This window comes from Pseudophryne corroboree, chromosome 6, assembly GCF_028390025.1.
Source record: "Pseudophryne corroboree isolate aPseCor3 chromosome 6, aPseCor3.hap2, whole genome shotgun sequence".
In the NCBI taxonomy this organism is placed as follows: domain Eukaryota; kingdom Metazoa; phylum Chordata; class Amphibia; order Anura; family Myobatrachidae; genus Pseudophryne; species Pseudophryne corroboree.
In genome coordinates, this window is record NC_086449.1 from 408,155,614 (window position 1) to 408,182,280 (window position 26,667).

A 26,667-nucleotide genomic window follows, 5' to 3' on the forward strand; every position below is an offset into this window, starting at 1 on the left:
TTGTTTTCATTAAAGAAAACAAAATTATGATAGGAACACAGGAAAAGGAAATTCTCATAGAGATCAAGATGTTACTCAGAAACAAGTCCTAACTGACGGAAGGAAACAGTCACCACAAATTATCACATCTGCTGCAAACATAACTTCCCCACTGACTGAAACATTTCACATAATAAACAGTAGAGGTCAATAGATAAAAGAAAATATATAAGCAAAATGCACAGGAGAGTGTGTTTGCATGGATGACCATCACAACACCAAAAGGAATTTATCGTGTTTTGCAACCGTCTTGCTAGTCAATAGAAATGGCATAAGACGCATTGCATTGCAGATTATAATGCTTGGGCTGATTTGGTAAAACATAGGTTTCCCTCATTTTGGGATATATTTATTAAAGAATATTAGTGTGATATCCCCTACAAACACAAATATTAAGTATTCCCTAAATGTATCTACGAGGTACCGCAGCGGATTTTGGAAATATCTACTGCTATCCCTCGTTTTTACAAAAGCAGCATCCATAGGCTTCGTAGCTTGGCCTCAATAGCTAACGCCATCTATAGATGTCAGCCGTTGTGGTCTCTGGGCTACAGATAGCAAAGTTACAGGGAGAGGGATCTGTAGATCTCCACTTGTACATGCGCAGTCATCAAACCATGCATGCATAGTAGTGATGCTGGCCCCAGACCTGAAAGTATAGTGATGTCCAGAGGCGGAGTGGTACGCCGGGATTCCGGGACGGATTGCAGGTGGGCTGTGCTCTGTCCTTTCCACTGTGGCCGTGCTCACTCCCTCTCTGGGGGCGGGCTAGGATTGTGAATAAGGGCGGGGCCCAGACCAGAGATGGGCTATTACGAGAGGAGGCAGAGCCGCTGCAGGAGTGGACACAGCCACCGCTCCAGTAACCTGAATGACACCGAGGCCAATTATCTAAATGACGCCACAGGCATAGAGGAGAGTGACACAGTCAGGCTCCTCATCGCTGCTGCTGCAGTGGCAAGAGCTGTGCTCTGATTGGTTCTCACAGTGTCAGAGAGCAAATCACAGCAAGCAATCTGCTCTGTTGCCTAGCAGCAGCCTGGGATAGGGGAGGGACCAAGCGGTGTCACGTCTGAGGCACAGAGACAACCTCCAATGGGTCACCAGGGAACAGCAGCAATAAAGGAGCAGGGACAGCGCAGGTTCCAGTGTTTAAGTAAGTTAACCATCAGAACACCATCAAATTATTACCAAACATCGGAATGCTGCCACTGAATGGTAAAAACACTAACATCACAACGAAAACATTGATGGTTGCTAACCATCGCAATTCGATGTCCACCTCAGACAGAAACCCGGACCGGAGCTGCAGGCATGATGGCAGAGAAACAGCTTCCAACTTCGATATGCAGGAGGGGGGCTGGCCAGCTTTGCTGCTGACAGGCAGCCCCTGTGATCAGCTCACTACTAACTACCCTGGCTGCAGCCCACATATAACCGTTCTCTCCAACCCCACACTCACACACTGACACACACAGGCCCCTGTATACAGTCCCACACACACAACAACCTGCCCCTCACACACTAGCCCCCTGTATCCAGAACCTCACACACTGCCCCCTGCATCTCACACACTGCCTCCTGTACCCAGCACCTCACACACTGCCCCCTGTACCCAGCACCTCACACACTGCCCCTGTACCCAGCACCTCACACACTGCCCCTGTACCCAGCACCTCACACACTGCCCCTGTACCCAGCACCTCACACACTGCCCCCTGTACCCAGCACCTCACACACTGCCCCCTGTATCCAGAACCTCACACACTGCCCCCTGCATCTCACACACTGCCTCCTGTACCCAGCACCTCACACACTGCCCCTGTACCCAGCACCTCACACACTGCCCCTGTACCCAGCACCTCACACACTGCCCCTGTACCCAGCATCTCACACACTGCCTCCTGTACCCAGCACCTCACACACTGCCCCCTGTACCCAGCACCTCACACACTGCCCCTGTACCCAGCACCTCACACACTGCCCCCTGTACCCAGCACCTCACACACTGCCCCTGTACCCAGCACCTCACACACTGCCCCCTGTACCCAGCACCTCACACACTGCCCCCTGCCCCTCCCTCACTGTCCCCCTGTACCCAGCACCTCACAACTACCCCCCCTGCACCCTGCCCCTCACACACTGCCCCCTGTACCCAGCACCTCACATACTGTCCTTGTACCCAGCACCTCACACACTGTCCCCTGTACCCTGTCCCTCACACACTGCCCCCTGCCCCTCACACTGTCCCCCTGTATCCAGCACCTCACACACTGCCCCCTGCATCTCACACACTGCCTCCTGTACCCAGCACCTCACACACTGCCCCCTGTACCCAGCACCTCACACACTGCCCCCTGTACCCTGTGCCTCACACACTGCTCCCTACCCCTCACACACTGTCCCCCTGTACCCAGCACCTCACACACTACCCCCCCTGCACCCTGCCCCTCACACACTGCCCCCTGCATCTCACACACTGCCTCATGTACCCAGCACCTCACACACTGCCCCCTGCCCCTCACACTGTCCTCCTGTACCCAGCACCTCACACACTACCCCCCCCTGCACCCTGTCCCTCACACACTGCCCCCTGTACCCAGCACCCCACACACTGCCCCATGTACACAGCACCTCACACAATGACACACTGCCCCCTGTACCCTGCCCCTCACACACTGCCCCCTGTACCCTGCCCCTCACACACTGCCCCCTGTACCCTGCCCCTCCCCAGCACGTCTCACACTGCCCCCTGTACCCTGCCCCTCCCCAGCACGTCACACACTGCCCCCTGTACTCAGCACCTCACACATTGCCCCCTGCCCCTCACACACTGCCCCCTGTACCCAGCACCTCACACACTGACACATGGCCCCCTGCACCTCACACCAGGGGCGCTGGAATGTTATGAGGTTGGGGGGAGAGGCCAGTAAAAATTACATTTTGGCGCTCCCCCCCCCCAAACCTCCCCACCCCCCAGTGTGGATGAGCGGCGCTCACCTCCGGGCGACTCCTCCTGTAAAATCAATGTGCTGCCGCTGCCTGCTATACCCCATGTCCTCCTAGCCCAGTGATGGCTAACCTTGACACTCCAGCTGTTGTTGAACTACACATCCCAGCATGCCCTGCATCAGTTTTAGCATAGCCAAATAACAAAACTGTAGCAGGGCAGGCTGGGATATGTAGTTCAACAACAGCTGGAGTGTCAAGGTTACCCATCACTGTCCTAGCCGGCTCTTCACTGATGAATTACTGGTAGGAGGCGGGATGTCCCAGCATGGCCACGCCTCCTCGCAATAATGCATCAGTGAACAGCCTGCTAGGAGGACATGGGGTATAGCAGGCAGTGGCAGCACATTGATTTTACCGGAGTCGTCGCCCGCGGGGATCCGGGGGTAAGCGCTCCCCCTAACCCGCACCTGCATCTTGTTTGAGGGCGGCATTCTGCCCCCCCCCTTCCAACGGGATCAGTACTAAATGCCGCCGGTCGGAATCCCGGCGGTCGAAATACCGACGCCGGAATCCCGACCACACAATCCCGACAGGGGTGGTGAGCGGAACGAAGCCCCTTGCGGGCTCGCTTCGCTCGCCACGCTGCGGGCACACTATTATATTCTCCCTCTATGGGTGTCGTGGACACCCACGGAGGGAGAATATGTCGGGATTGTGGCGGTCGGGATTCCGGCATCGGTATTTTGACCGCCGGGATTCCGTCCGGCGGCATCCTGACCGCATCCCCTTCCAACACCTATGCCTCACACACTGCCCCCTGTACCCAGCACCTCACACGCTGCCCCCTGCACCTCAAAACACTGACACACAGCCGTCTGCACCCAGCAACTCACACACTGACACTCAGCCCCCTGTACCAGCATCTCACACACTGACACACACAGTCCCCTGTACACAGCACCTCACACATTGACACACATCCCCCCCATACCAGCACCTCACACACAGCCTCCTGTACCAGCACCTCACACGCCGACACACAGCCCCTTGTACCAGCACCTCACACACTAACACACAGCCCCCTATACTAGCACCTCACACACTGACACACACAGCCCCGTGCACCTCACACAGCCCCCTGCACTTAGCACCTCACACACTGACACACACCCCCTGTACGCAGCACCTCACACAGACACACAGTCCCCTGCACCGAGCACCTCACACACTGACACACACAGTCGCCTGTACCCAGCACCTCACACACTGACATATACAGCCCCCTGCACCCAGCACCTCACACACCGACACACAGCCCCATGTACCAGCACCTCACATACTGACACACACAGCTCATTGTACCCAGCACCACACACAGACACACAGTCCCCTGCACCTCACACACTGACACACATAGCCCCCTGTACCCAGCACCTCACACACTGACACACAGTCCCCTGCACCCAGCACCTCACACATTGACACACACAGTCCCATGTACCCAGCACCTCACACACTGAAATACAGCCCCCTGCACCCAGCACCTCACACACCGTCACACAGCCCCATGTACCAGCACCTCACATACTGACACACACAGCTCCTTGTACCCAGCACCACACACACAGACACACATGGGGTAATTCCAAGTTGATCGCAGCAGGACATTTTTTAGGAATTGGGCAAAACCATGTGCACTGCAGGGGAGGCAGATATAAAATTTACAGAGAGAGTTAGATTTGGGTGTGGTGTGTTCAATCTGCAATCTAATTTGCAGTGTAAAAATAAAGCAGCCAGTATTTACCCTGAACAGAAACAAAATAACCCACCCAAATCTAACTCTTTCTGCACACGTTATATCTGCCTCCCCTGCAGTGCACATGGTTTTGCCCAACTGCTAAAAAAATTCCTGCTGCGATCAACTTGGAATTACCCCCACAGTCCAGGGCACCCAGCACCTCACACACTTTCACACATAGCCCCCTGTACCCAGCACCTCACACACTGACATACAGCACCCAGCACCTCACACAGACACTTAGCACCATGCACCTCACACACTGACACACACAGCCCCCTGCACCTCACACACTCGCACACAGCCCCCTGCACCCAGCACCTCACACATTGACACACACCCCCTGTACACACAGCATCTCACACACTGACACACACAGCCCCCTGCACCTCACACACTGACACACGCAGCCCCCTGTACCCAGCACCTCACACACCGACCCCTGCACCTCACACACTGACACACACAGCCCCCTGTGCCCAGCACCTCACACACTGACACACACTGACACACACTCTATACCCAGCACCTCACAAACTGACATACAGCCGCCTGCACCCAGCACCACACACTGACACACAGCCCCTCACCAGCATCTCTCACGCGGACACACATCCCCTGTACCCAGCACCACACACACAGCTCTTTACACATTGACACACAGCACAGCATACACTGCCAGTATTGTTGTTGGGCGTTCTAGGTGGTTTTCTAATCAGACGCAGTTGTAACATAGTATGGGCATGTTATAGAAGTAACACGGGCGTGTTGCCAATAGTGTTTACGTATAGGAACACTGAATTGCTCATATTTGAGGCCAAACTCAAACGGATGATCTCTACGTAGCATAGGGCTGGTAAAAGTGTCAGTGGCTTAACCAATGGTGGTGTCTAATGACACACAAAGAATGATTCCAGCGTTTTTAGATAATGACAGAGAGCTTCTCAGTCCTCGACATTCAGACACACGGATGTATACCAGGGAGCTGCATTAGCATAAAGTAGAAGACAATTTCTGTAAAAGACCCAAGGAAGGCTGCAACTGCATACAACAAAATCAGGCCCTATGAGGAGTGAGTTTCCTGCCCGCGTGACAGACTCCACCCCCTCAACAGACCCCGCCTCCATTAGGGCTGCATCCAGAAATTTCCTGGGCTGGTTTTTTTTCCCAATCCGCCCCTGGTGATGTCATTAGCAATCACATTACTTTCACACACAATGCTTGGTGCACTCCTGTCAGAGCCCCTATCAAAAGGATATGTGAAAATTGTTAAATCACGCAATACATAATTTCTTATTGCCAAAATAATTATAATCAGTTTCTGATTACTTAAAACCCAAGTTTTTTTTATTTTTATTATTTTTTTCTCCTAAATAGAACACAATTAACCTCTATATAAAAGAAATACAGAGTTCAAAAATAATTATTTCATCCTGAGAAACATTTTACGATTTTGTTTTACAATTATACTATAACATATATTTGACCACTAATCTGGTACAAGTAAACCACATATTATTTACAGACTAGTTAATGATTTACAGACTTGTTAAATAATCCATTAGACACCCCCACTTGACTAAGCACTGACCTACACATGGGTGTTTCGTCAAGTGGTGGTGTCCAATGGATTTTCTGTATTCTGAAAAGGCTGCTATGCCACCTTCACCACAAGTGGGTAAAACTGCTACAAAAAGCACTTTTTTTATACCATGACCACAGATGAAGTAGCCCATGATTAAGATAGGAGAAATGAAGTGACAATAGTTTTGTGTACAAATATAAATATTGGGGAAAAATGGGTGGCACTCCATGTCTTTATGAATAACGCAGACAGCTGTACAAGCTTGCGTAGCTGTGTGCCTCATTCATAAAGCCATGGAGTGCCACCCGTTTCTTCCCAAATCTCTGCATGGTTCCTTGCTGGTCCGTGGGATGGCACCCAGGTATTATAATATATATGTGGAGGGCCGGTCAAAAATATATATATATATATATATATATATATATATATATATATATATATATATACATACATATATACACATATATACACACACATACACACACACACACACACACCACCGATTTTCCGGCAACCGATGATCCGGAACCTCTTTTAATCCGGACAATTTTGATTTGTCCAGATTAAAGGGGGTTAGGGACATTCTTTAATCCGGAACATTTTCTGCGCATGGGCGTAACACGCAATACGCGCAAGTGTCAGTGGGTACAGCTTCCACGGACACTGCAGGTGACACAGCAAGCATCAGTGGGGCTGTTATGGCGTCCAAGGTCACAGCAAGTACCGCACATGGGCGGAAGACACAGCGCACACAAGTGTCAGTGAGTACAGCTTCTGAGGGCACTACAGGTGGGTGGTCTTCTGTTTGCCGGCGGTCGGGCTCCCGGCGCTCAGTATACCGGCGCCGGGAGCCCGACCGCCGGCTTACCGACACTTCGCCGGCTTACCGACACTTATTTTCCCTCGTGGGGGTCCACGACCCCCATAGAGGGAGAATAAAATAGTGTGGCGCGCCACCGTGCCCGTAGCGTGGCGAGCGCAGCGAGCCCGCAAGGGGCTCATTTGCGCTCGCCAAGCTGTCGGTAAGCCGGCGGTCGGGCTCCCGGCGCCGGGATGCTGGTCGCCGGGAGCCCGACCGCCGGCCACCCGTAGTGAACCCCTACAGGTGACACAGCAAGCAACAGTGGGGCTGTTATGGCATCCGCAGACAGTTCAAGTGACAGTAGTGCTGCTATGCCTTCCAAGAACAGTGATGGTACAGGTATAAAGCGTAAACACAAGTCTATATCGGTGCAGGCAAAAGTTGAGATATTACGAAAACTCGACCGCGGTGTTTCAGTGAAGAAGCTGTGTGATACATACGGTCTCGGTTCCTCAACAGTGTATGACAGTATGACATAAAAAAAAACACAGGGAGAAAATATTACAGTTCTCTGCAGAAAGTCAATCTAAGAAGCAAATGAGCATTAGGAAAACTATGAAATCTGGTAAAAGCACTGAGCTTGATCGAGTGTTGTTGGAATGGTTTCGACAACGTCGGAGTGATGGTGTAGACTTGTCAGGCATCATGGTACAGGAACAAGCTAAGTTGTATCATAAAGCACTAAAACTTGACTATGAGTGTGATTACAGTGAAGGATGGCTGCATAGGTTTAAGACACGTCATGGAATTTCAATGCGTAAAGTGTGTGGTGAAAAACGGTCTGCAAACCATGAAGCAGCTGATGACTATGTGGATGAGTTTGCAAAGCTTGTGGCTGATGAAAACCTCTCCCCCCAGCAAGTTTATAATGCCGATGAAACTGCACTGTATTGGCGATGTACCCCTAGGAAAACTTTATCAATGGAGTATGAAGAAGCCCCCACAGGGTTTAAACAATCTAAGGACAGAGTTACTGTCCTAGGTTGCTCCAATGCTGCCGGAACTCACCGATGTAAGCCACTAGTGATCGGAAAAAGTAAATGCCCTAGGGCTTTAAAAGGTGTTAAAGTGTATCCTGTAATTTATCGTGCAAATAAAAATGGATGGATTACCACCGAGTTAATGCTAGAGTGGTTTGAAAAGTATTTTGTGGCAGAAGCCAGAGCACACTGCACATCTGTAGGCCTACCAGAGGACTGCAAAATCCTTCTTATTCTGGACAACTGTTCAGCTCACCCTAGAGCTGAACTGCTGCGCAAGAATAACGTGTTTACAGCATACTTACCACCAAACTGTACATCTCTTATCCAACCACAAGATCAAGGAATATTGCGCTCTATGAAGGCCAAGTATCGTACACTTTTCATGAAACGCATGCTAGATGTGGTGAATTCAGGCAAGCCTATTGAGTCGTTTATCAAAGACTTTAACATGAAAGATGTACTTTGGTTTGTTGCTAGTGCCTGGGAGAATGTAAATTCGTTAACACTAAAGAATGGTTGGCATAAGTTGTGGCCTGCCATGGTGTTTGAAAATGCATCTGATGAAGATCCCAGTATTGCCTTCACAGGATTTCACGTAGCAAATGATGATGAATGAGTTCTTGAGTTACTTGAATATGCAAAAACTTGTACTGCAACTGCTGCCAACAACCTATCAAGTAGGCTGAACGAAGAAAATCTGGCAGAGTGGATGGAGGTTGACGTTGAAACACCTGTTGTGCGTCACTGTACTGACTCTGAAATTATAGATATGGTTTTGAATCCTGCAAAAAACACTGAAAGTGACGACGGTGACAGTGAAGAAGAAAATGTTATTGAAATCCCCACTGGTATTGACAAGCTGATTGAGATAAGTGAGCTAATCAAAGGACTAGAACAACGTAACTTTGTGACAGAACAAGAGCTAATGCATTTTCACTTGATGAAAGAAAAACTGTACAGGGAAAGGTCAAAACTTATGAAACAACCTCGCCTTGATGTTATGTTTAAGAAGCTATGCAAGAATGTGCCTAAGAGCAGTACCTGTTCTCTAGCATCTCCAATTCCTCCAAGTTCTAGATCAGGTCCCTGTTCCCCAGACATCCCAGATGCAACTGTCCCACCTGAAATACTTCTTCAAGACCAAGCTGATGATTAGGTTGAAGTGGGAGTTGGACTGTGGGAGGTTTAGAGTTGGGCTGTGGAAGGTTTAGAGTTGGGCTGTGGAAGTTATAGGGTAGGTTGTAATAGGAGTTGGGCTGTGGAAGGTATAGGGTAGGTTGCTGGGCTGTGGAAGGTTTAGAGTTGGGCTGTGGAAGGTTTAGAGTTGGGCTGTGGAAGGTATAGGGTAGGTTGTTGGGCTGTGGAAGTTATAGGGTAGGTTGTAATAGGAGTTGGGCTGTGGAAGGTTTAGAGTTGGGCTGTGGAAGGTATAGGGTAGGTTGTTGGGCTGTGGAAGGTTTAGAGTTGGGCTGTGGAAGGTATAGGGTAGGTTGTAGTGGGAGTTGGGCTGTGGGAGGGTAAGAGTTAGTGTCATTTTGCATGAGGTTTAGTACTTTCCTTGTAGTGACTGTTTCACTTACTGTTAATGGTTGTTCAAAACGTACCTGATACCTGTTTTGCTTCTAAACAGTTTTGCATACACTACTGTATTTATTCATTAATTAATGTTATACTGTAGCATATATTTTACTATTTATTGCTTTAGAAATGTTCTGAAGGTGCAAAATTAGTTTCCACCGTTAATCCGGCAAAATCGATAATCCGGCACGGCACTGGAACCGAGGATGCCGGAAAATCGGTGGTGTGTATATTTATTTTTATATATATATATATATATATATATATATATATATATATATATATATATAAAAATATAAAAATAGAGAACAGCGCCTTAGAATATCCTAGCTAGACAACCTTAGTAGTGATTAAGAAAACTAATATCTTATATCTTTGTTGATAACATACGTCACACCTCAACAATAAATGAGTGGCAGCTCTTGCCCAGTAGGTAGGTAAAATATAGAACAAATGGAGTGTACAGGAGCGCCTACTAGTGTCTGGCACATTATATATAATGAAAACACCCTGTGAATTGTGTAGACACAGTGGTAATAAAGCAGTAACTTAGCTTATGAATAGCGTCTTCAGTCTGATGATTCGGATCTTGGCAGCAGGGACAGCCGACAGGAGCAGCTGCTGCAGGGGAGGGCAGCCCGGGTACGTGAGTTTTCGAATCGGGTCCTTCTCCCCGTGCTAAGTAGCCTCTGCCCCCAGATTTACAGCGCAACAAATGAGTCAGGCATCTGCTACATGCAGGATGGCATGCTTCCTGATACTTCCTGATGGCATGCGCTGCACTCCATTCAGCGCGCCGTCACTTCCGTGCTTGTGGACCGCATGGAAGTGATTTGGTTAGTCCCTGGGATCACGTGACCGGACGCGGTCACGTGATCACGGGCGGGAACTTACAAACATCCCGCAAATAGTGTCCATTGGTTAATATGGTCATGTGACCGGAGCCGATCACATGACATCAGTCTTAGTAATTGTTTTTAATGTTTTATATCATTTTCAAACCTCGTTTTTATAAATAAACAGTGTTTAATTTGGGTGTATTAGTGATTGCTTTCTGCTGCTACTTAAACCAAGTTTTGTGAAATATTATTTAATATATCAGAATGGAAACAACAGATGTTTCTTGTTGTCCCTTGATTGTCAGGGTATATAAAGGGTATCAGTAAGACACTGGTTTTATGCTCCTGAGGAAGCTGGCAGCCATTAGACCAGCGAAACGCGTTGAGCCACATTTCTAAGGACCACAAGGTATATTTCCCTACCAACATCTCTGGCGTCATGGACTCTTTTGCATCCAACGGATAAAATTCCAGCACAAGTCACTTACAGACCCGGACGTATCCCTGTTTGCCAATTTGGATCTTCATGTAAGAGATACCTAGGGGGCTTTTTCCGGAAGCAAGTCTGGTAACAATTTATTTCATCAATTGAACTTGTGAGCAAAGTGGAATAGAGCCCTAGCCAGAAGTTGCGGACATTCTATTTAAAAGGGAATAACCAGTGGTACCTTGTATTTTTTATTCTAAACTCACCATTCTGAGCAATTGCTACTTCTTAAGGATTAGAATCTGTTATGATTGTTTAAATAAATCATTGTTTATACTTTTCATTGGTATACTGTCCATCATCATTTGATTCACAGCCGGCGCCAGTGTATATTTTCTTTATATTTCTACAGTAATCCCGGGAATTGACCTTCCCTATACAGGCTGCCGTTGATAGCGCACTCTTTTATATATTCTTCTTGTATTTATACCCAGAATTCCGTTGTCTGCACTGTGCATGTTAGGTACTTGTAATATACGTGTAATATAAGGCAGTCTGTCCACTTTCCACCCACCGTAAAAAAAAAAAATCCTTTAGTGTACTTTAAAAAAAAAAAAAGTGGGCCCTGGCACCTGAGTAATGTCACTGTTATATTAGCCAGGCACCTAGTGCTTGCAGTGTGAAAATGCAAATGAAAGCTGTGTGCCAGGCAGCCCGGGAGAGCTGAGACCACCTTTGTCTGTGGTCAGGACTCATCACCATTGTTACATGCCATAGGCACTAAGCAGGGCACAGTTACACACATTACTGCGTATGTACCCTAACCCACCCAACAGCCCCCCACTGCAGATGCCACCTCGAGGTGACCTTCTAATCCCTAGCACTTTCAGATCAGAACTGTGTGTTAATGTATATGTTTGCAGCACCTGGGAGAGGGACATCCACCTTTATAGTACTATAAGGACAAAATTTTGGGTTAGGGTACTAGAGTTGTTGTAGTGGTTTGGTTTAGGGTCTTGGGGTTGGTTTAGGGGTTTAGGTTTGGGTTAGGAATAGGGTATTGAGGTTGTGTAGGGTTTAGCAGATTTGGTTTTGGGTTAGGGGTTATGGTTTGGGTGAGGTTCGGTGTTAGGGATGAGTCAGGATCACACAACTGAGCGATTATTGGTAGATTGCGTACGTGCGACAACCGCACTACGCATGGACCATGGTACTTTTGTGATGCCAGTCGCAATCAGGAATGAAAATATAGTGCTATGGATTGTTTTAAGGACAATCCATGAGGGGGTTGCTCAGTTGGCGCATAAAAAGCATGGCTAGCATATAGGTGGGCTGTCCAGGGGTGTGGCAGCACAATCACATCATCGTGGCCACCCCCTCCATCCCCCCAACCGTTCCACAGTGTCGAGAAAATAGGCACTGTGTAGCGAGGCTATGATGACGTGATTCACTGCGAATCGCATCATCAGGTCTTCCGGTCCACCCACTTGCACTCTATTGCGAGTGGCCGAGGGGGGAGGGGAGGCTGTAGCAAGTATGCGGGAGCCTTGCCTGGCTTTCCGTGGGTCCAGGAGCGCCACCCGATTTTCGGGAGCCTCCCGGCCATTCTGGGAGGGTAGGCAAGTATGCTTTGAATAGCTGTCTAGATAGATATAACAGCAGTCTGAAATAGAGAAGCTGGTCACATGTGACTTCAGCCATTATGCTTCATGGCTTATTTTTGTCATTCTAATCTAAATGTATTCATCCAACAGAACTGTTGATAAGAACATACATTTTCTGCTACAGGACACAGACTAATACCCCTTTCTCTATCGTCCTTGTGGATGCTGGGGTTCCTGAAAGGACCATGGGGAATAGCGGCTCCGCAGGAGACAGGGCACAAAAAGTAAAGCTTTCCGATCAGGTGGTGTGCACTGGCTCCTCCCCCTATGACCCTCCTCCAGACTCCAGTTAGATTTTTGTGCCCGGCCGAGAAGGGTGCAATCTAGGTGGCTCTCCTAAAGAGCTGCTTAGAGAAAGTTTAGCTTAGGTTTTTTATTTTACAGTGAGTCCTGCTGGCAACAGGATCACTGCAACGAGGGACTTAGGGGAGAAGGAGTGAACTCACCTGCGTGCAGGATGGATTGGCTTCTTGGCTACTGGACATCAGCTCCAGAGGGACGATCACAGGTACAGCCTGGATGGTCACCGGAGCCGCGCCGCCGGCCCCCTTGCAGATGCTGAAGTAAGAAGAGGTCCAGAATCGGCGGCTGAAGACTCCTGCAGTCTTCTAAAGGTAGCGCACAGCACTGCAGCTGTGCGCCATTTTCCTCTCAGCACACTTCACACGGCAGTCACTGAGGGTGCAGGGCGCTGGGAGGGGGGCGCCCTGGGAGGCAAATGAAAACCTTTTTTGGCGAAAAATACCTCACATATAGCCCCCAGAGGCTATATGGAGATATTTAACCCCTGCCAAGATTCACTAAATAGCGGGAGACGAGCCCGCCGAAAAAGGGGCGGGGCCTATCTCCTCAGCACACAGCGCCATTTTCTCTCACAGAAAGCCTGGAGAGAAGGCTCCCAGGCTCTCCCCTGCACTGCACTACAGAAACAGGGTTAAAACAGAGAGGGGGGGCACTGATTTTGGCGATATTGAGATATATATAAAGATGCTATAAGGGAAAACACTTATATAAGGTTGTCCCTATATAATTATAGCGTTCTGGTGTGTGCTGGCAAACTCTCCCTCTGTCTCCCCAAAGGGCTAGTGTGGGTCCTGTCCTCTGTCAGAGCATTCCCGGTGTGTGTGCTGTGTGTCGGTACGTGTGTGTCGACATGTATGAGGACGATGTTGGTGAGGAGGCGGAGAAATTGCCTGTAATGGTGATGTCACTCTCTAGGGAGTCGACACCGGAATGGATGGCTTATTTAGGGAATTACGTGAGAATGTCAACACGCTGCAAGGTCGGTTGACGACGTGAGACGGCCGACAAACTATTAGTACCGGTCCAGGCGTCTCAGAAACACCGTCAGGGGCGTTAAAAACGCCCATTTACCTCAGTCGGTCGACACAGACACAGACACGGACACTGAATCCAGTGTCGACGGTGAATAAACAAACGTATTTCTCATTAGGGCCACACGTTAAGGGCAATGAAGGAGGTGTTGCATATTTCTGATACTACAAGTACCACAAAAAAGGGTATTATGTGGGAGTGAAAAAACTACCTGTAGTTTTTCCTGAATCAGATAAAATAAAATGAAGTGTGTGATGATGCGTGGGGTTACCCCGATAGCAAATATTGGCGTTATACCCTTTCCCGCCAGAAATTAGGGCGCGTTGGGAAACACCCCTTAGGGTGATAAGGCGCTCACACGCTTATCAAGTGGCGTTACCGTCTCCAGATACGGCCGCCCTCAAGGAGCCAGCTGATAGGAAGCTGGAAAGATATCCTAAAAAGTATATACACACATACGGTGGTTATACTGCGACCAGCGATCGCCATCAGCCTGGAGATGCAGTGCTGGGTTGGCTTGGTCGGATTCCCTGACTGAAAATATTTTATTCATATAGAGCATTTAATAGGATGCATTCTATATATATGTACGTGAGATGCACAGAGGGATATTTGCTCTCTGGCATCAAGATAAGTACGTTGTCCATATCACCCAGAAGATGTCATGGACACGACAGTGGTCAGGTGATACAGATCCCATACGGCACATGGAAGTATTGCCGTATAAAGGGAAGGAGTTAGTTGGGGTCGGTCCATCGGACCTGGGGACCACGGCAACAGCTGGGAAATCCAACCTTTTTACCCCAAGTTACGTCTCAGCTGAAAAAGACACCGTCTTTTCAGCCTCAATCCTTCCTTTCCCATGAGGGCATGCAGGCAAAAGGCCAGTCATATCTGCCCAGACATAGAGGTAAGGGAAGTAGACTGCAGCAGGCAGCCCCTTCCCAGGAAAAGAAGCCCTCCACCGCGTCTGCCAAGTCCTCAGCATGACGCTGGGGCCATGCAAGCGGACTCAAGGTGGGGGGGTAGTCTCAAGAGTCTCAGCGCGCAGTGGGATCACTCGCAGGTTGACCCCTAGATAGTACAAGTATTATCCCAGGGGTACAGATTGGAGAGTCGAGACATCTTCTCCTCGCAGGTTTCTGAAGTCTGCTTTACCAACGGCTCCCTCCGACAAGGAGGCAGCATTGGAAACAATTCACAAGCTGTATATCCAGCAGGTGATAATCAAAGTACCCCTCCTACAACAAGGAAAAGGGTATTATTTTTCCACACTATATTGTGGTACTGAAGCCAGACGGCTTGGTGAGACATAGTCTAAACTGAAATCTTTGAACACTTACATAAAAGGTTCAAATCGAGATGGAGTCACTCAGAGCAGTGATAGCGAACCGAAAAAAAAGGGGACTATATGGTGTCCCTGGACATCAAGGATTACCTCCATGTCCAAATTTGCCCTTCTCAACAAGGGTACCTCTGGTTCGTGGTACAGAACTGTCAATATCAGTTTCAGACGATGCCGTTTGAATTATCCACGGCACCCCGGGCCTTTTACCAAGGTAATGGCCGAAAAGATGTTTCTTCAAAGAAAAAAGGCATCTAAATTATCCCTTACTTGGACGATATCCTGAAAAGGGCAAGTTCCAGAGAACAGTTGGAGGTCGGAAGAGCACTATCTAAAGTAGTTCTACGACAGCACGACTGGATTCTAAATATTCCAAGAATCGCAGCTGTTTTCCGACGATACGTCTGCTGTTCCTAGGAATGATTCTGGGCATAGTCCAGAAAAAGGTGTTCCTCCGGGAGGAAAAAGCCAAGGAGTTATTCGACCTAGTCAGAAACCTCCTAAAACCAGGCCAAGTATCAGTGCATCAATGCACAGGAGTCCTGGGAAAAATGGTGGCTTCTTACGAAGCGATTCCATTCGGCAGATCTCAGGGGATTTGCTGGACGAATGGTCCGGATCGCATTTTCAGATGCATCAGCGGATAATCCTGTCTCCAAGGACAGGGGTGTCTCTTCTGTGGGGGCTGCAGAGTGCTCATCTTTTAGAGGGCAGCACACTCAGCATTCAGGACTGTGTTCTGGGGACCACGGATACCAGCCTGAGAGGCTGGGGAGTAGTCACACAGGGAAAAAATTTCCAAGGAAGTGTGGTCAAGTCTGGAGACTTCTCTCCACATGAATATACTGGAGCTAAGGGCAATTTACAATGCTCTGAGCCTAGGAAGACTCCTGCTTCAAAGTCAACCGGTGCTGATCCAGTAGGACATCATCATGGCGGTCGCCCACGTTATCAGACGGGGCGACACAAGAAGCAGGAGGGCAATGACAGCAAGGATTCTTCGCTGGGCGGAAAATCATGTGATAACACTGTCAGCAGTGTTCATTCCGGGAGTGGGCAACTGGGAAGATTTCCTCAGCATAAATGAATTCCACCCGGAAAAGTGGAAACTTAATCTGGAAGTTTCCACATGATTGTAAACCGTTGGGAAAGACCAAAGGTGGTTATGATGGCGTCCCACCTGAAGCGCCAGGTCAAGAGACACTCAGGCAATAGCTGGGACGCTCTGGTAACACCGTCGGTGTACCAGTCGGTGTATGTGTTCCATCCTCTGCTTTTCATACCCAATGTATTGAAAATGATAGGAAGGAGAGGAGTAAGAACTATACTCGTGGCTCCGGTTTGGCCAAGAAGGACTTGGTTCCCGGAACTTCAAGAGATACTAAGAAGGGTCTTGATTCGGCAAGAACCGTGTCTGTTCCGGGACTTACCGCAGCTGCGTTGACGCCAAGGCGGGTGAACGCCGGATCCTAAGGGAAAGAGGCATTCCGGAAGAGGTCATCCCTACCCTGGTCAGAGCCAGGAAGGAGGTGACCGCACAACATTATCACCACTTAGGTGAAAATATGTGCCAGGGTGTGAGTCCAGGAAGGCTCCACGGAAGAATTTCAACTAGGTTAATTTCTACATTTCCTGCAAACAGGAGTGTCTATGGGTCTCAAATTGGGTCCATTAAGGTTCAAATTTCGGCCTGTTGATTTTCTTCCAGAAAGAAATTGGCTTCAGTTCCTGAAGTCCAGAAGTTGTTAAGGGAGTACTGCATATACAGCCCCTTTGATGTCTCCAGTGGCACTGGGCGATCTCAACGTAGTTTTGGGATTCCTAAAAAAATCACATTGGTTTAAACAACTCAAATCTGTGGATTTGATATATCTCACATGGAAAATGACCATGCTGTTGGTCCTGGCCTCGGCCAGGCGAGTGTCAGAATTGGCGGCTTTATCTCACAAAGCCATATCTGATTGTCCATTCGGACAGAGCAAAGCTGCGGACTCGTCCCCAGTTTCTCCTTAAGGTGGTGTCAGCGTTTCACCTGAACCAGCTTATTGTGGTTCCTGCGGCTACTAGGGACTTGGAGGACTCCAAGTTGCTGGATGTTATCAGGGCCCTGAAAATATAGTTTCCAGGTTGGCTGGAGTCAGGAAATCTGACTTGCTGTTTATCCTGTATGCACCCAACAATGCTGGGTGCTTCTGCTTCTAAGCAGTCGATTGCTCGTGGGATTGGTAGCACAATTCAACTTGCACATTCTGTGGCAGGCCTGCCACAGTCTAAATCTGTTAAGGCCCATTCCACAAGGAAGGTGGGCTCATCTTGGGCGGCTGCCCGAGGGGTCTCGGCATTACAACTTTGCCGAGCAGCTACGTGGTCGGGGGAGAACACGTTTGTAAAATTCTACAAATTTGATACCCTGGCAAAAGAGGACCTGGAGTTCTCTCATTCGGTGCTGCAGAGTCATCCGCACTCTCCCGCCCGTTTGGGAGCTTTGGTATAATCCCCATGGTCCTTTCAGGAACCCCAGCATCCACAAGGACGATAGAGAAAATAAGAATTTACTTACCGATAATTCTATTTCTCGGAGTCCGTAGTGGATGCTGGGCGCCCATCCCAAGTGCGGATTATCTGCAATACTTGTACATAGTTATTGTTAACTAAATCGGGTTATTGTTGTAGTGAGCCCTCTTTCAGAGGCTCCTCTGTTCTCATACTGTTAACTGGGTTCAGATCACAGGTTGTACAGTGTGATTGGTGTGGCTGGTATGAGTCTTACCCGGGATTCAAAATTCCTCCCTTATTGTGTACGCTCGTCCGGGCACAGTACCTAACTGGAGTCTGGAGGAGGGTCATAGGGGGAGGAGCCAGTGCACACCACCTGATCGGAAAGCTTTACTTTTTGTGCCCTGTCTCCTGCGGAGCCGCTATTCCCCATGGTCCTTTCAGGAACCCCAGCATCCACTACGGACTCCGAGAAATAGAATTATCGGTAAGTAAATTCTTATTTTTCCACTTGTAGCACGGGTCGCAGCCGGGAGCCTGACACGGCTGCGACCCGTGCTACAGCCCCCTTCTACACTAGCTCCACCAACCCGGCATATTGTCAGGTTGGTGACGCTGCTTCTGACGCGACAAGGGCGGCGCTGGGAGATCACATGATCTCCCAGCGCCGCCCTTCTATTCACTGTGAACGGGAGCGATATGGCTTCCGTTTATACTACACAGCTTACCGGGTTGAACACTTGTTCCGGGAATTTGCCGGGGGGGGGGGGGGGGGGGGGTGTTCAAAAAGTAAAATCACGGGTAAATGTGCGCCCCCGCGCATTTACCCGTGTTTTTAGAGCTAGTGGAAAAGGGGTATGACACTCCCTGCACACACTCTCTTGCAAACATTCCTTCATGGCAATATACGAAGATATACTGAGAAGAAAAGACCTAGTATTTTCATACAAACTGGAGTAGTTGTTCCTGTTCTTGAAAGAGTGACGAAACACAGGGGGAAAAAACAATGTATATGTATATCTCCAATTTGGTTCATTAAAAAAGATAGCAATTTGTTATTTCAGAAGAGCCAAGTTACGTTTAATTAGGCTCATAGATTACAACATCCAAGGCTCCACAGACAGCAGGGCTCAACATCTTCCTGTTAATGACCCTAGGGAGAATGACAAATGAAAGAGGTATCCCACCTTGAAAAATGTGGTCTCAAGTGGAAAGATGATAATCTAGGCTCATTCAGTGTAAGAACTGCTCTCACAAGACAAAGCACCATAATACGGGAACTCATTAAAGTGCAAAAACAAATATTAGAAAATGTGCTTTCATTACTCACAGTTGTAAAGAAAAACAACCCCCCCCCCCCACCCGAGTGTGGTTCATAGTGTCGACAGTGACTAAGCCGACACCTAACATAGGTTGACATGACAAAAGGTCGACATGAGTTCAAAAATAAAAATTGGTGTTGTTTTCTTCGCCGAGTGACTGGGAACCCTAATTAGTGCACTGTGTCCCCTCGCTGCGCTCGGCACAGGTTACTGTTCCCACCCGTAGTCCACGTGGATCGTAAAGTATGAAAACGGTCAAAATATGAAAAAAATTGTGAAAAACTCATGTCAACCTTTCGTCATGATGACCAAGTGCATGTCGACCTACAAACCATGTCGACCTAATGCATTGTCAACCAATGTGGTCGACCTAGAGACCGGATACCACCCCAAAAAAAATGCATGGAGATAGGCAAGGTCATTGAGCACTTTTGGGCGGTGAAGTTTTAAAAGGGAGACAAAGTCCCTGCATTGGTGGAAAATGAAACATTGACATAAGAGAGACAGTAAAGCAAATCAGAACCATAGCATGTTAGTGCACTATTACCCATAAAAGTGAAAGGTTCTAATATGAGTTTTAAACACAGATACTTCCCAACAGTCGAAATTGGTATTCAAAATTAGATCACCCCTGTGATACTGAGCTTTAGCTAAAGTGATGTGTATAGCCGCACACTGCTCTGAATCACCAGCACAGTTCATACCATATTCACCATGAAATGAAACAATTTACAGTATAAAGTACAGACAACGAGGACAGGAAAAAGTTCACCTGTGTATGACTTGTCAGATGTGGACAAATGTGTTATTTTGCCACAAACAATAAAATCCCTTTATGTATAAAGGATGACATTGTTCAATGCTAACTCTGTACTTTATTGAAGACAGTTATGTATATTATTTTCTTTTGCATTATCCTTTCTTTCAGCCTGAAAAAATAGACAATCCTTCTATTATTGATGGACTATACATTACATTTTGAAACCACTTAATTTTATGCTATAGATGTGTAACCATAGAAGACCTGAAGGGCTATGCTCCTCTAGTTGGATAGCACTACTTTATGTAAAAGGTAAAAATGCTGATTAACCATATAAATGCCAATGCCAGTAGCAATTTAAAATGTACAATGTAGTATGTACCGACACGAAAATGTCATAAGAGCCAGTAATAAGTAAATCAGACAATGTTATGATTAAAACACTTATACTTGTGATCGTAACCACTGATAGGTTTACTTTGATTTCAAGAAGGTCTGTGTAAAGCCCCCTACAGACTCGGATACAGCCGACGGGCGACCCGGCGGCGGGGGGGGGGGGGGGGGGGGGGAGGTGAATGGGGAATGAAGTTTCTTCACTCCCCCCGTCACCCGGCGCCATAGCAATGCATGCTAATATGGACAAGATTGTCCATATTGGCCTGCATTCATAAACGACGGGGCACCAACAACGAACGAGGGCGGGGCCGTGCATCGTTCATCGTTGGTGCCTACACACTGTCGATATGAACGAGTTCTCGTTCATTAATGAACAAGAACGTTCATATCATGCAGTGTTATCTGTCAGTGTGTAGGGCCCTTAAGTCCCATTCCTTCCATCGACTTATGACTGGGTCAGTCCTACTTCTATATTAAACAGCCTCTTTCTTATAAGTTGTGGGAGGGTGCAAACAAAAAAATCTTGGTCAAACAATCCTAACATCTAGTCGCTGACAACGTAAGCACATTGGCAGCTAGGGTAAGCATAAAAGGTAGCAGTGAACAGTCTCTTAAATCTAAATGTGATGGCTACTATATTGCTCTGATCATTTCATGTCCCCTGGCTCCCATCATTCCAGCCACTCTTTGAATCACACACCCTGTTCATTATTCTCTTCCTGCAACCCTACATAGTACAGTCAGAACAGAAGAGGATCCCTTATTCATTAACATCTGTCTCTCTTGGCACAGGTTGCAGAGCTGTACATGTGGCGTTGCCTGTTACACTCCAGATACCCCTCTTACGACAATATCCACTAACATAGGGAGAGCACATGTTGATACAAGACACGTCCTTAGATTACATACAAGCATCTGAATATTTCAGAATACAGAGCAGAAATCTAAGAACACACATTGGAAACAAAGTTTCATTAATGATAAAGCATTTTAGCACAAAGTCTGAAAAATATGGAAATAAAAAAGCCTAATTTTCAGGTTGTGTATCATACAGAAAACTATCCCCACATATATGCAGTAATATACAATGATTAATAACGTTATTGATCTGCTATGCGTTACACTTATTGCTATGGGATTAATATTGTTATGGCATTTATGAAGATAGGATAATGTGCCTTTAATGTGCCTTATTGACACAATAAAGGGAACCAACAGATACAAAGTCCACCAAGCTCAAAGCAAGGACTGGTAAAAGTATGTAAATGGATTTAAATCTTTACCTGCTCACAGTCCTTAACCAAGTACTGTAGGAAGCATAACTTCATCATGGGTAAAGCATGGTGAAACAGAGAACTGCGGTTACATTTAATGTGGGCATTAAACAAAGGTGCAGCAGTATATACTTTCTTACCCTATAGGAAGAGAGTGGGACAGCCCTATGCCACCCATTCACAGTCCCAGCAGCAGCTTACAAGCACAGTCCCCTGCCTTTTAGCCATCTTGATCATGAACTTCTCCTTCATGTTGGCTGCTCCTGGCTGGGTGCTGGAGAACTTCCAGGGTTACCCTGCCACTGCATCAAGCCACGCCCCCCCCCCCCCCCCCCCCTCCTTAGCAGGGGCTGGCTGCCATAGTTTAGCCTGGATGGAGGGGAGGGGGGGGGCATGCAAAAAGCACTGGCCCATAAGCGGCAGCCCATCCTCAAAGTAACCCCTTGGGAAATACCTAATTTTGAACTGTCATGGTGGTACTCTGGTACTCCCTGTTCTGGTAATGCCATCCCCAGATAGGTCAACAGGATTAAAAATAAAAATGTCTCGTTCTTGCAATAATGCTTTTGCTTAATGCGACACCATACCTCCCAAAGTCTTTTGCTTTTTGCTGCAAGGAGGATGGGCCTAATGACAAAGCAGTGGTGCAACTATAAATTTTGCTCCCCCCTGCCAAAAAAAAAAGTTTCTGGCACCATGCTGCAGGACGCAGAGTCGGGGACACAAGAGGAGAAGGGGATAGGAGGAGAAGGTATGCTGGGTAAAAGGTGTGAGAGGAGATGTAAAAACACAACAGGCGCACAACCCTTAAAATAGAACTGTGCAATGTGTATTGGGGAGCAATTACTTAAAATGAACCCTTAAAGATACATCTAAAAAGTAATAAGCAAGTATCTTATTATGAATGGTCTATTGCACATTTATATATGCATTAGAGCAGAGGTAGGCTGGGATAGGAGGAGGGGAGGTCGGGTACCATGTATTAGAGGTGGAGGGGAGGCGGGGAAAGCAGGAAGTTGGAGACGGGCATTAAAGGCAGTGGTGCTGGCATATTGCTATGCCATATCCTCACTGACAGCAGGTAAAGCTTCGGAGTGGAGACAGGAGTCTGGAGATGTGGGTACACTTCTCTGCTGCCTTAAAAAAAGCTGAGTTACAGGCTCGGTAACACAGCCACTCCGCTCAGCAGCCACAGGTGCTGGAGCCGTGCTGCACTATTCCTGCTACTGGGCATTGCCTCTGGCAAAAACGCGGCCCATGCTGACTCGAGACAGAGGATTCGGACAAAGACCATGATAGGTAAGTGACACAAGGGAGGTCTCTGGACTGGCACACAAGGGGGGTGCGGGCGCCTCAGCACAGAAACCTAATTGCCTGGAGGCAAACTGACAAAAACATTTTGTGGACTTCCATTCAAAGTCATATTTTTATCTTTTTAAATATGTCACTCCAGGAAAACAGTTTGGACGCCCTTTGGTTTAACAGTAACTATTTTCAGTAACTATTTGAACTTATAATGAAATCAAATTTGACTTCATTCATATTAGAAATGACAGTTATTGTTTAAAATGTACATGTCTACCCATAATACTGTACAGGTTGCTGACATATCATTTACCTTGGCTTTCAATAATGCAGACACCCCTAAATTACTCCACTAAAACAGACAGGAAGGTCAGAGGATGGATTTTAAGCCTCAATCTGCTTCCTTCTCTTTCCTCTGCCCTCTACCCCATCATAGGAAACCCCCGAATATGCCATTGTCTGCATTTAGCCAGATATATATCTGAATTCATGGGAAGATGAAAATGTATGTGTAATCATTCCCAAGGCACACATTACTAAACCCTATGTACACAAAGCAGTTTGCTCTGAAAATAGCCCAAGTCAATAGGAACTCAGAGACATGAGCTCTCTTAAAACTCCCATACTCCAGTGGCCACAGGTCAAGGGTCACAGCTGATGTTCTATTTTCCCAAAATCTTCTGTTTACTGCTTTATAGTGTATTCATATAAAACAAAAGTATCTCAAAAGAAACATTTGCTAATAAAAATAAATTATTACATCTGAAAAATTATAAGTATGTCACAACAAAATGCCAAAGGAGAAAAACCTATACCATCTATGAAATATATAATTATACAGTTTTGTCTATAATAATTGAATGTGTCCGTAGACACACATTTTAAGGGCCTCTACACCAGCGCCATAGCAGGGTTTTAGGATGCTCTGGCTCTTTTCCATGTGACATCGCACAGTTAGTGCCAGGGAAGAGAGAAGATGGGCACCAGACGCCTCCTAAGGTTTCAGTGTCGTATCTATCAATGGGTGTGCAGAGTGTGAAGTGCACATGGGTCCATACGTACAGGTAGGCCCCGCACACCTTGCACCCAGGAACGAACATTGTGCCTCCAGTGCACCAGGGGTTAAAGTGAGCCAGAACACGGCGGAACTGCGTTCCGTCTCCTCCGGCTCACCTAACCCGCTGTGTGCAGCGCAATGCCGGGCGCCCTTGAGATTCCGCTACCAGCGGGCGCCCGGAGGCAGCAGCTCACTACTGAGCTCCGGCTTCCGGCGCTGTCACTGTGCGCTATGGGAGAGACGTCATGACGTCTCTTCTATAGTGCCGAGGAGCGGGCGGCGAGAGAGGACTGCAGCGGTCTGGAAGCGGGAGCGGGGCTCGGTAAGTATTGTGATTGTTTTCTTCCTTTAGCAATGCATCTACGGGGGGCATCTACTGGGGGCAAACTACTGGGGGGCATTATTACTGGGTGGGGATCTACTGGGAGCAAACTACTGGGGGGCATCTACTGGGGGCTTTACTACTGGGGGGGCATCTACTGGGGGACATTATTACTGGGGGCCAGCTACAAGGGGGCAAGCTACAAGAGGGCAAGCTACTGGGGTCAAACTACAAGGGGGCAAACTACAAAGGGGCTAACTACTGGGGGCAAACTACAGGAGGGCATTACTACTGGGGGCATAACTACAGGAGGGCATTACTACTGGGGGCATAACTACAGGAGGGCATTACTATTGGGGGCATTACTACAGGGGGCCCTTCTAATGAGGGCATTGTAAAGAGGGCACTTCATAAGGGGCATCACTCCTGGGGACATAAGGGGCACTACTATTGCGGGCATTGCATAAGGGGCACCACTATTATGGGGTCTATATAAGGGACACTACCACTGTGGGCACTAGCAGTACAGTGGACATTGCATAAGGAGCACTACTACTGTAAGCATTGTATAAGAATCGCTACTGCGGTGGGCATTATGTGTATTACGGGGTGCTACTACTGTGGGCATTATTACTATTCTGTTACCACGCCCCTTTCTTTTTGAGTCCACGACCATCTTTTTACGGCGCGCGCAATACCTTTGTTACATGTGCGCCATGGGGTGGGGGGTGAGTTCCACCACCTCTGTAGGACCACTTTAAGCACTGCAGTGCACCATCTCTTTGGTGATGTATTCAGAAAGATGGCACTGAACTGAAGTCTGTAACATAAGTTTAATAAGAATCTCATTGGATTTCTTAAAATTATATCAATCATTGTTACAAGTGAACCAAATCATGATCTCTTCCATCTTACTGAATACCCAGGGGTGTAGTATGAAATGGGGAGGGGATGGGGTGCAGCTGGCATCCCCAGACTTTTTCGAATGTGCCTCCCATGCAGTTGCTGGCTCCTTGTGCTTATCCCGCAGTGCCATCTTTCCAACGATAGAATCATAGTGCAATAGCATCTTTTTTTCTATGTGTAGTACTAGAAATCTCAGCAAGGTAGCACCTCTCATTACAAGCAGCTAGCGTGTGTAATCAAGAGCACCTAGCCTTATATATCCATCATTGTGTGTATATATGTACACTTGAAGGTTAACACTCCTTCAGTCTGGACTGGCACCCCTCCCCACCTGCCACTAATTGTTTTTAAGCAGGAAACTAGCATTTGACTAAACATTGAATAAGGCCTAATTACAATTAAGTCCTTTTTATATTTATATAGTGTCAGTTGTGGGGTGAGCATTGGGGCGTAGGGCCCCCTTAGCTGCTCTGGCTGGGCCACTTCAGGGTATCACCACTTAACACTTTTATTTAAATTTTATATTCCTTTTGTTGCTTTTTTTGTTTTTTGTTTTTTATCTATGTATACTTTCCCAACCTTTTTTCACTTTTGTAACACTCCTAACACTGAGTAGCTGCTTTCACTCACCTGATACTCTGTAACACTTCACTGCTATATTTCATGTGTGTGATGCCCTGGGTATTTTTTGGCTGTGCTGGTTTGTGGGTGTCCTGTGCCCCAGACGTGAAACCCCAGAATGTTAGAGAATTGCCCAATGAGGTGACATGGACATTGGTGGACAGGACCATAACTTTGGCCAAATTTATGCTAACAGCCTCTTAAATATTTAATTGTAATGTTTGCATAGTGCACCTGCATATTTTTTGTTTCTAAGTAGTACTATAAATCTAAGCAAGGTAGTACCTCTCATTACAATCAGCTAGGGCGTGCAGTCTAGAGCCCTTCCCCTTATATATCCAATGATAGAATCAGAAAGATGGCCCATGCACAGAAGAGAGCACAGTGCCAGGGTAGAATCTGTGTTCTCTTCTGTGCATATGCCATCTTTCTGATGTTTTTGTACTCTTTATTTGTACAAGGAAACAGCAGAAAACATCCACAATAAATGTTATCAAGCATGAAATCAAAAGCTTTCCCTTTATCTTTTGTTACAGATGTGAAAAATGCAGGAGGGAAAACATCTTTCCGATTTTATTACTGCCAAGATGGCACTGAAGGTTTTGAGCCGACACACACAATCAATCTGCAGTGAATCTCATCAGTTTACAGAACCCAACAAACCAGCTGCTTAGTAAATTTTGTCCATATACTTACAGTAATTCTCAATGTCTATTCTGTCGCGGCATAAAAATAATAATAAATATTATACTTGATTTGGGCTCTTTTTTTTTAGAAATAAACACATGCAATTGGGACTCC

The 26,667-nt window shown here is 47.3% G+C and overlaps 1 protein-coding gene and 1 long non-coding RNA gene across 4 annotated transcripts in view; one reads left to right on the forward strand and one right to left on the reverse strand.

Moving 5' to 3' along the window:
- The window catches only part of FAM107B (family with sequence similarity 107 member B), a 543,269-nt gene that overhangs the window by 13,886 nt on the left and 502,716 nt on the right, over nucleotides 1-26,667 (reverse strand). The gene's annotated exons all lie outside the window — the stretch shown is intronic.
- Nucleotides 1,010-26,621, forward strand: LOC134932462 (uncharacterized). The gene is made up of 3 exons (XR_010179358.1): nucleotides 1,010-1,195; nucleotides 20,154-20,297; nucleotides 26,403-26,621. It is a non-coding gene; the product is annotated as an uncharacterized LOC134932462 (long non-coding RNA).